This window comes from Phyllobates terribilis, unplaced genomic scaffold (assembly GCF_046119375.1).
Source record: "Phyllobates terribilis strain yellow unplaced genomic scaffold, ASM4611937v1 Scaffold_3__8_contigs__length_932513732, whole genome shotgun sequence".
Taxonomy (NCBI): Eukaryota; Metazoa; Chordata; class Amphibia; order Anura; family Dendrobatidae; genus Phyllobates; species Phyllobates terribilis.
In genome coordinates, this window is record NW_027362763.1 from 302,677,535 (window position 1) to 302,689,320 (window position 11,786).

At 45.9% G+C, this 11,786-nt stretch overlaps 1 protein-coding gene across 3 annotated transcripts in view; it reads right to left on the reverse strand.

Annotated features, from left to right (window-relative positions):
• The window catches only part of TBL1XR1 (TBL1X/Y related 1), a 121,422-nt gene extending 111,327 nt beyond the window's left edge, over positions 1-10,095 (reverse strand). For all 3 annotated transcript variants that reach the window (XM_073674933.1, XM_073674928.1, XM_073674931.1), the window contains exon 1: positions 9,877-10,095. The gene's annotated coding sequence lies outside the window, so the exon portion shown is untranslated. The remainder of the gene's footprint in view (positions 1-9,876) is intronic.
• Positions 10,096-11,786: the final 1,691 nt, after the last annotated feature.

Here is an 11,786-nt window from a genome sequence, read left to right on the forward strand (position 1 = left end):
AGAAATGCCTTGTGGGAACGTACTGAGGGCGAATCACACTGCAGATTTTATTGCAGAAATTTCTGAGAGTGAAAATTGGTTCCATTCATCCGAATAGAGCAGTTTCAGATAAGGGACAGTTGCACAACAAAGTCTGCCGCAAATATGCAACGAAAGAAGCACCTTTAGGCCACAATCAGACGAGCAAATGAAAAATAATCCTAGAAAACTCAAAGACTATTTTTATCCGTACAGTCATCCGTACAATCATCCGTTCTGCCATCCATACACTCATCCGTTCTGCCATCCGTACTGACATCAGAAAAGTCATCCGTACAGTCATCCGTTCTGCCATCCGTACTGACATCAGAAAAGTCATCCGTACAGTCATCCGTTCTGCCATCCGTACTGACATCAGAAAAGTCATCTGTTCTGCCATCCGTACTGACATCAGAAAAGTCATCTGTTCTGCCATCCGTACTGACATCAGAAAAGTCATCTGTTCTGCCATCAGTACTGACATCAGAAAAGTCATCCGTACAGTCATCCGTTCTGCCATCCGTACTGACATCAGAAAAGTCATCCGTACAGTCATCCGTTCTGCCATCCGTACTGACATCAGAAAAGTCATCCGTACAGTCATCCGTTCTGCCATCCGTACTGACATCAGAAAAGTCATCCGTACAGTCATCCGTTCTGCCATCCGTACTGACATCAGAAAAGTCATCCGTACAGTCATCCGTTCTGCCATCCGTACTGACATCAGAAAAGTCATCCGTACAGTCATCCGTTCTGCCATCCGTACAGTCATCCGTTCTGCCATCCGTACTGACATCAGAAAAGTCATCCGTACAGTCATCCGTTCTGCCATCCGTACTGACATCAGAAAAGTCATCCGTACAGTCATCCGTTCTGCCATCCGTACTGACATCAGAAAAGTCATCCGTACAGTCATCCGTTCTGCCATCCGTACTGACATCAGAAAAGTCATCCGTACAGTCATCCGTTCTGCCATCCGTACAGTCATCCGTTCTGCCATCCGTACTGACATCAGAAAAGTCATCCGTTCTGACATCAGAAAAGTCATCCGTACAGTCATCCGTTCTGCCCCCCGTACAGTCATCCGTTCTGCCATCCGTGTGCCCTTTTACAGCCATATGACATCCATAACAGTTTATGTACAGGATCAACTTCATTTTCCTGTTAATAATGACAATATGTCCAAAAAAAATCGAATGCAATACGGATAACCTGTATGGGATCCAATTTTTTTTCCCAGAACCCATAGATTTGTATAGGCGAGTCTCCTTCGAAATACAGAAGTGAATTGCACATGCAAAGATTTTATTCTCATACTTGATTTGTGTTAAAAAAAAAAACCTCATCTATTCTTAAGAGCCCTACTGAATAACATTGGTCAGCGTGCTTCCTATTTTAACTCTGACAGCACACGACCGTATAATATGCTTGTCCGAACAAGGCCTCAATCGGCATCATATGAATTGAGTACCTTCAGACTAGCACTGAAACATGCAGACCAGTCATGTCCACAAACTGCTGCCATGACTAGCCTGGTGTGCAGCTTTGTGTGCTAGTCCTTATAGCGGTCAGGTGAAGGCTCCGCCTTATGCCACGTTCACACGTTCAGTATTTGGTCAGTATTTCACATCAGTATTTGTAAGACAAAACCAGGAGTGGGTGATAAATACAGAAGTGGTGATGTGTTTCTATTATACTTTTCCTCTGATTGTTCCTCACCTGGTTTTGACTTACAAATACTGAGGTAAAATACTGACCAAATACTGAACATGTCATTATACTAAGGCCTCATTCAGACATCTGTGAATCATATACGTGTTCTACCAATGTTTTTCACATGTTAATTTTTTTTGCGGACTGAATGATCTTAAACAAAAAAAAAACCAAGAGACACGTCCATTTTTTTTAAATCTAAGATTCCTGTCTGCAGAATTTCACCCCCTAAACTATTTATATGCGTACTAGCTTTTACCCGCGGCTTCGCTCGCGTGGAATTTGGTCTGCCACATTAAGTTTCGTGACAGATCATTTTAATAGTAAAAAAAAATAATCTTATTTAGTTACTCGTACATCCAAAATTTCAGATGTCGAACTTCAAAACTGACGGATTCCATACAATCTTTGAACCCCTATAATATGAAGAGGGAAACTCTTGAGGGTGGAATTATCAAAATTCCTTTCTTAGTGCTCATTTAAGCTATAATAGAACCTATCTGCAAATTTCAAGATGCTAAGTTCAGTGGTTTCGGCTGTGCGTTGACCGCTAGGTGTGTCAGTCAATCAGGTTTACAGTTTTATATAATCTTCGCCTGTATGGTGTGTTTATAAAAAGTAGCCCTATGTCCTTCCCCAGGCTTGAAATTATCCATATCAAATTTCATCACAAACGGATTACTAAACACTGATTAATAAACAGGACGGACTGAAGTTACTTGCGTTTAATATTGTTCGTGTTAGTAAAGAATTAGTATGCAATTGGAATAATGGACATCTGCAGGTAATTTATCTATGTGTTTTTACTGCAATATACTCCTGTAAACTATGTTATTTGATTTCTTTCGTTCAGCGAAAATATGTAGATTTTGCGATTTAGAAACACGTGAGCAAGCTACATATAGCTGACCGTGGGAAAAACAGGGCGTGCCTAAATGTATCCCCGCTACCTTCAAACTTTGCCCTTGCGATTTATTGATGGTCATTGAAAATGCAACTTTAAGTGGGAACTGCAAACGTTTGAAATTAAAGGGTAAGTTATTGGGTATTATTGGGATGCTTGGTATAAGAATATTTTCACCCTTAGCTTCTCCAGTTAAAATTGTGGCCTTTACAATGTGCCTGCCTAGTTCACTGACTCGCAGTCTAGTGCCATTACATTATCTCGGGGCGTCCAAGTTGCGCATTAACAAAACGGGTATACCGACCTTTAATTCGAGCTTATGAGATGGGACCCCGGATAGCTCCAAAGAGTTAAGAAACTCCACGGGGTAGCTCGTACAGTCTTCAGATGACATGACTGTGTCGATGGAGTTGTAGGTTGTTGCATCGCTGGTTACTTGGTCCAAGATAATTTTATTGATTTTCGCAACTGTTTCATTTCTTGGTGCTAGTATAGTTCTTTCACATAGCCAATTTTCATCGTGGATGTTTTGTTGCAAATTTGGAAAAACTTGAGCAATAAGTGCGTCTTCCGAATCCACAACATGACAAAATTGGTTAGTGAATAGAACCGTACCTTCTTCGTCAGTTTCGATTCGACCTTCACAGATCTCGAGCATTTTCTCAGCGTACGCGCCCGACTCTAGATCACTGAATAACTGGACACGCATGTTGGTGGTGAGGTGTAGCTTTTCAACTTTGGTCCATAAATATGAGGATTTCAGACATGCGTTAATTTCGTCTGCTGCAGTGCCTCGCTCGATGACAGGCAAAGTTTGCCTAAAGTCCCCAGCCAATAAAACAACCACACCACCCATTATTGTTTGTTTACTGTGTAAGTCTTGTAGACAAGGATCAAGAGCTTCGATGGCGCGTTTGTATGACATTGTGCACTCGTCCCACACGATTAGTTTGCACTGTTGCAACAGGAGGCCACGGGCGCTGCTCTTGCTGATATTACACGATGGGGTTTCTTCGTTCACCAGATAAAGAGGTAATTTAAAGACTGAATGTGCCGTCCGTCCACCGCTTAGCAATGTTGCAGCAATTCCAGAGGAAGCCACAGCTAATGCAACGTTATGACCGCTACGAATTTTTGCTAAAAGTAAATTAAGCAAGAAAGTTTTTCCCGTACCACCCGGGGCATCAAGGAAAAAAAGTCCGCCTTCACCATTCTCAACTCGTCCTACTATTTTGTGATAAATCTCTCTTTGATCAGGTAGCAAACGTGGCTCAGCTTCGCAAACGTGAGCGTCTAACTGGTTGGTATCATAGCTTAGCTCTTTTATCAACTCGTTCGACAGCTCTCCTCTACGCCGCGGTGAGGGTAGACCAAAATCGGACAATTTCTTTCCAGAAATTATTAATATTTTGTCCTCGATAAGCCCCAACGCCTCATTGAAACAGAGAAAGCTTCCTCGGATATTTTTTGGTACATTTTCCTTCCTTCATGCATGGCGATGAAGAATTGAATGTACCACATGGCCCGTGAATCATATTCTTTGTCACTGTATCATAGAGCTTTTGATCGGTTTCTGGGTTTGGTATCTCAGCACATATGATTTCGTCAATTTGGTTCGGATGCAATTTTTCCTTTAACCACAGCAGTAAGTGCATATGAGGCAAACTTCGCTTTTGCCACTCGATCGAGTACATGAAGCATTGCATATCACCAAATATGTTACCTTTTGTAAGTAGAGCTACCAACTTCTGTACTTTTATTCCAAATACTCGAGCTGTTAAGTCACGTCTGTCCGTTGAATTTTGACCAGCCATAAGCTCTTTGGTGATTTCTGGCCAAGCGGGGTTGCAAGTCATTGTAATAAATAAATCAGGCCTCCCATAATTACGTACGTATGTGAACGCATCTTGTGTGTATTTGTGTAGGTATCTCGGGCTATTTACAAATGATGACGGGAGAATCACCATCTGACCTAAGTTATTTGGATCCAAATCCGCATCATTTCTTATTGCATCTTGCAAGTGAATATAATTTTCTGCGCGCAGTTTTTTTTTATTTAAAGAAATGAACCTTAAGCGCTCACTTTCCATCTTTACATACATGTCGACCAGAAACTGATGAAGTAGGAGCCTACACTTAAGCATCAAATTAAAATCGCTGCGACGGACCATCAAGTGAAAGGCATAAAAATCTTTGCAGGACACCTTTTTGCTTGGCATTGCTTGTTTGGTAATTGGATTTATCTGAGGAATATCAATGCTGTACCCCTCTTGTCCTTTCCAAAAAATGATTGGGTACTCGAGAGCGTCATAGAATCTATGTGTATCGGGAACCCTAGTGAGCATGCCATCGCGCGGCTGCACAACGATGTCCCGAGACATAGTTTGTTCGCTACTAACTATTACAGCAGCTATTTCATTTGTAGTAGGGGCATTGAATCGTCTCTCATGTTGACCACGTGGTACACGGTCTGGGTGAATCACTACTTTGAAATGATTGTCATTGATCATTCTGTCTCTAGCCGTTTTAAATTCATGCACCAAAATGTTGTGGCCGTGAAGTACTCGTAATTTTTTAACTATGTTTCTATCTACACTTTGCACGCACTCAGTACGCCTGTTGATTTTTTCTTCTTCGTCACCTATGAAATAAACTTGTAAAAATTGTGGTTGCGAAATGGACGTAGGAATTAAAGAACCGATACGGTGGTATACTTGTCCTTGTATTGAAAAGGTCGGGCAAAACCCTGGCATTGAGACAATTTGATCTGCTCCAAAAGACGTCATATGAAAGCACATGTTGTATTTTCTTATATTATTTAGAAAAAGGCGAGATTCATCAGTTTCATTAGAGAAAAGCTCTTTTACAGGTTGAACTGGCTCTTCTATATAAGGAAGAGCTACTTTCCCGCCCAAACAACACATACCTGCTGCTTCCTCTTTCCACTTAAGAGCTCCGCAATATTTGCAATCTATGGTCATTGCTTCTATTTTTATAAGCTTGTGAGTTTCATAATCAAGAGTCTCGTCATACTCAAATGCAGCTTTATTAAACAATATCCATGTATTTCTTGTAAATGTTTGATGTCGCTGTGCTGCCCTTTCAGCAACAGTGCGTCTGCGAGATTCGGCCATTTCATAAGTTTCAGTGGCTCTTTGGGACGCCTTGTAAGTCGCTTGCTGCTGACGTCAAGCTTGGGACTGTTCTGGAGTTTCAGCAGCCCGTTGAGACGCCAGATACTCCGCATGCTGTTCACGTCGGGCTTGGGACTGTTCTGGAGTTTCAGCAGCCCGTTGAGACGCCAGATACTCCGCATGCTGTTCACGTCGGGCTTGGGACTGTTCTTGAGTTTCAGCAGCCCGTTGAGATGCCAAAAACTCCGCATCCGTTCACGTCGGGCTTGGGATTGTTCTGGAGTCTCTGCAGCTCTATGTGCCGCACAACGCACCGCCTGCTCAAGCCTTCGTTGCTCGGCTTGTTGAGACGTCTCATCACGTCTAATTATTTTCATAGCTCGGGCTTTATTAGAGCTTTGCGAAATGTTAGACTTACGCTTTCGCGGCATTTTTATAAGTACTAATTACAAAATAGGTACTTAGTAAAGTTCAAACAAAATACTAAAACAATCTAATTAGTTATATTACAATCGCTGTACAGACGATATCAGTTGTATATGACTGGTCTATGAGGAGCAGCTGTGGCGCGGTTACCCATAGCAACCATTCCCAGTGCTCTGTGGGAGCTGAGAGCAGCCTGCTGGTGCTGTGAGTGACATGCTGCGCTGCACACACACAGGGCTGTGCTGCACACAGGAGGGGAGGATGCCATTTGTGTAGCGCTGCTGCTAGTGCGGTCAGACTGCAGTGTGTGCATCCTCCATGGAGCCGCGCTCAGGTTACTGCCCCTCCCCGTGTGTGAGTCACTTCCCCTCCGCCCAGTTGAGGCGCTCGGAACTTTCCCGGCTGCAGCAGCTGGCGCAGGTGAGCGCAAGTTTTATTATACGGTGTTATGTGGAGGGACAATGGCGGCGGGGACCCCCTGTGTGAGGACAATGACGGCCCGGGCAACCTGCAGGAGGAAGCCTCACACTCCCCCCGGGCTGTGGGCGCGGGCAGGCCGTGCTGGGACGTGTAGTTCCCTAGTAACCAGTTCCTGACATATGGGCTGTTTTCTGGGCTATTTTTTTTTTTTTTTTTAAGTCTGAGAAAATGTCATAAATTATCCTTCTCCCTTCAGCTGTTTCCAGAGTGTAATGTATCAGGGTGAGCTCATGACTGACAGCTGCCAAAGTTTCTAGGAAATGTCAGTCCCTGGGGGTCGTGTGTGAACCCCCTGTGCCACACTTGTACCTGGCCACGGTATATGATCACCCCTGTATTCTGACTGTGGACAGGCGGCAACTGTGACCTCACTATACAATGATCCACTATGGGCAAATTATTGTATTATCAATCTCTTCTGACTGCTGTAAATCAGCCATTTAAATATCACCTGTCTATGTGTGTATATAAGAGTTTGATAAATATACTAAAAAGTTTGATAAATATACTAAAATGTGCATTGTAAAATAGTATCTAATTTAATTAAATTTATGGTTCACAATTTTGGTCATAGTGGCTTCCACATAAAAGGTAGATATATGCTGTCGCGGACTTTTATTTAGAACTATTCAAGACAAACAATTCTACGGTACATCATCTTTGTGTAACTCCAACGGTTTAGGCAGCGTACACCAAGATAGCTCTCAGAGGCCAGATTTTTTTCCGACTTAATTGACATGTATCGTTATATTATGACCAAAATTACATAAAATCATTACAAATTGTAGCCTATATGTTATTCCGATGTATAATCTATATTACTGTAAAGTTTCATGCAAATCCGTCCAGTAGTTTTTTCGTGAAAGAGTAACAAACATACATACTCACAAACTTTCGCATTTATAATATTAGTAGGATGTAGCTCTTTCATAGACAAGTCCAGTAATACCTTTACATGGCCGGTCCGTTCCTTCATCACTGAGAAATCAGTGCTTAGAATATTATGCAGAGGAGGCTTAAGGGCTATGGTATATCTGATGCATCTGTCACTCCAGCTCCATTCACTGCTCAGTGTTGCCTCCTCCTGCCTGACTGTTTCTTTGCCTGTGGTCACACAACATAGAGGCTGCGCTGGGCAGGGAATAGAGCTGGAGTGACAGAGGCATCAGATCTACCATAGCCTTTTGCATATAAATTCAAACACTGATTTCTCAGTGATGGAGGATCAGGCTGGCCATGTAAAGGTATTAATGGACTTGTCTGTGAAAGAGCTCCATGTGCATATAAATAGTCTAGGGGATGAAATCCTGCTGACAGATTCCTTTTAATACAAGTCTATGGGTCCATGAGAATCACTGACCGCACAGATTACCCCCAATGTTCAGTTCGTGTGCTGTCCGTTTTTAACATTGTAATGTATGGGAGAAGCTTTGCAGTTGTTTTTATTTTCTATAAGAGAAAAATCACTGTCAAAAAACTGATGAAAACCTAATCCAAAACACTTAGAAAACTCAGCCCGTCTTATTGCACAGCAGAGAAATCCCTGCCGCCCGAGTGAGGACTTACATAACCCGGTCCATAAATCACACCAGACAGCACATGTGAAATTTTTCCCTATGGACCTAAGGTCTGTGTGTAACATAACTCATGAGTACATAGGATACAAGTAGTCCGCATGCTGCACATGAACATGGACCGAACCCCCCCAATCCTGCGAACGCACCCTTAACCCTGCATTTGATGGAAAATCCATAGCACATTTGAACCACCCAAAATTAAAGGGTTTTTCCAACAGTAAAAATAATTTTTTAGCCATGGATCTTTTAAAACTACTAAATGGTGACATCCTCTATTCCAGCACCCTGTGGTTCCAGTGCCGGCAGCTCCAGGAGCAGTGTCCGTCCTATTTGGAGTCACAGCACCGCTAGGGCCTGTAACTGGCTGCAGCAGTCATGTGACTAGACGGGTGATTCATTGGGTGTTTCTGACGCGGTCTTCTGGTCACATGACTGCTGCAATGGCGCTGTGACTTCTGTACAGGGCGAACACTCCTCCCGGAGCCGCCTGCGCTGTACCCGTGAGGTCACACAAGGGGAGAATGCCTCCATTTGTTATTTTTAATTACTCCATGCCTAAAAAAAATTATTATTTTACTGTTGGACAAGCCCTTTCAGCGCTGTGTGGACGCGCCCCTACACCAAGCCTTGTCACGCTGTGTTTTTACAGTCTACACTGCACTTCCATTTTGGTGCAAGTTTTGCAAAGATTTTTTGTCTGGAGCAGCGAGATGGGAAAAAACGGCGCCCCCCCCTCGCTGGTACTGGGATAAAGGGGGATTTCAGAGCAGAAAATTCAGATGGAAATGACGATCACACGTATAGCGCGGCTACACCCCCACTGAGCGGGGGCACCACGTCCTGCTGACATTACAAAAACTCCAATACTTCCAAGGGCTTGGCGTCCCAGCGGGCACAGGGGCGCAGGTGCCAGCCCCCGCGGGTATTCGTTATGTCACACCCCAATGACAAGACACGTAGTATAACACTGCCCCACGGACCACCATGGACCACCATGGATCTATGGCACAACCTCACCTTCTCCCCAATTTCCAAAGCCTGACAAATTGTGATGGCGGAGCCCTGGAGAGTGAGCGGCCTCCCCTCCCCCACTCCGTGCACTTCCCACACCTCACGTGTTTCCTGCGTGTAATACAATCACACTGCTCCAATACTGGCCGCTGACACCAAGTAACAACACACCAGCAATGTGCACACCAGTGTGTACAGTCCTCCACCTCACAGGCGGTAACTAGGTCAGAGGCCACCAGACCGGGCACAGCTCCTCCTGCCCCCTAAATGGTTAACCATCCGCGTGTGGGGGAAGGGCGGCTCAGCACAGACCTTACGTGCCGGAAAGCCCGGGGGGATGGGCAGCGGAAGCTCTCCTCCAGCACTGAGGTGGTTAAGGCAGATAAACAGCAGCAGCGGCGGCGGCGGCTCCCCTCCCCCAGCCCTGATCGTGAGCTCCTCAGTCAGGGATTCCCCGCAGCTCCCCCACCCGCTGTGTCCAGCCCCAGGTACCTGGCAGCGGTGTGCGCTGTACTGGCCGAGCTGCCCAGCCCCCTCCTGCCAGTCTGTGCAGCGCCGTGCCCGCAGCCCCGCACCCCCAGCCCGGCCCCGGCGACAACACAAGGCCACTTACCTTGATATTGTTGCAAAATAAACAGCTCCCTCCCCGGTAGATGGAGCGGCAGGCGGCGGGTAACGTGCGGTTATTGCCCTGGTGAGAGCAGGACGGGGGGAGGGGGTAAATCCGGCAGAGCTCGGGTGGGGGAGGGGGCAGTTGCCAGTGATTAGGCTGGAGAGGAATTGAGGCAGAATGTAAAAAGCTGTTACTAAGAGAAAGAGCCAAACGTTTCAGTGCAGCCAACGGCTCATAGACACTCAACACTCAGGAGGTGACCGGCCGGGCGAAAGTGGCGAGCTGGGCCTCCTCACTGCAACTCCCAGCTGCACTGCCAGAGGCTCCACACAGGGACAGACAGACACACAGTGCTCCACACAGGGACAGACAGACACACAGTGCTCCACACAGGGACAGACAGACACACAGTGCTCCACACAGGGACAGACAGACACACACAGGGACAGACAGACACACACTGCTCCACACAGGGACAGACAGACACACAGTGCTCCACACAGGGACAGACAGACACACACTGCTCCACACAGGGACTGACAGACACACAGTGCTCCACACAGGGACTGACAGACACACAGTGCTCCACACAGGGACAGACAGACAGACACACAGTGCTCCACACAGGGACAGACAGACACACAGTGCTCCACACAGGGACAGACAGACACACAGTGCTCCACACAGGGACAGACAGACACACAGTGCTCCACACAGGGACAGACAGACACACAGTGCTCCACACAGGGACAGACAGACACACAGTGCTCCACACAGGGACAGACAGACACACAGTGCTCCACACAGGGACAGACAGACACACAGTGCTCCACACAGGGACAGACAGACACACACTGCTCCACACAGGGACTGACAGACACACAGTGCTCCACACAGGGACTGACAGACACACAGTGCTCCACACAGGGACTGACAGACACACAGTGCTCCACACAGGGACAGACAGACACACAGTGCTCCACACAGGGACTGACAGACACACAGTGCTCCACACAGGGACAGACTGACACACAGTGCTCCACACAGGGACAGACAGACACACAGTGCTCCACACAGGGACAGACAGACTGACACACAGTGCTCCACACAGGGACAGACAGACTGACACACAGTGCTCCACACAGGGACAGACAGACTGACACACAGTGCTCCACACAGGGACAGACAGACAGACAGACTGACACACAGTGCTCCACACAGGGATGGACGGACGGACACACAGTGCTCCACACAGGGACAGACAGACAGACTGACACACAGTGCTCCACACAGGGATGGACGGACGGACACACTGCTACACATTGGGACAAACACACTGCTACATATAGAGACAGACACTTCTCCACACAGGGACAGACAGACACACATTGATACACACAACAGAGACAGACAGACACACATTGATACACACAGACATGCACACACACTGCTATACACAGGGACCGACACACTGCTACACACAATGCACAACACAAATACACAGCCAAACAATACAGTGCAACACACAAGTACAGTCAGACACTGTAACACAAATACAGACGCTGCAACACACAAGTGCAGACACTCTACAACATATGAGTAGACAGACACTGCAACACAGGTACAGACACTGCAACTCAGACACACAACCAGAATACATATAGCCAGACAAACAACACACAAGTATAATCAGACACAGGAACGCACATATACAGACACTGCAACGCACAAGTACAGAACCTTAAGGCCATGTTCACACTAGGTGCTTTTTTATGTGTTTTTAATGCAAATCTTCAGCTGTGTTTTACAGTACTAGAAAAGTCTGAGATTTCAGAAATCTCATGCACACATTTGGTTTTTGTGTCATCAGTATTTTGTGCTTTGCGTGTTATTTTGCTCAATTGAGCATG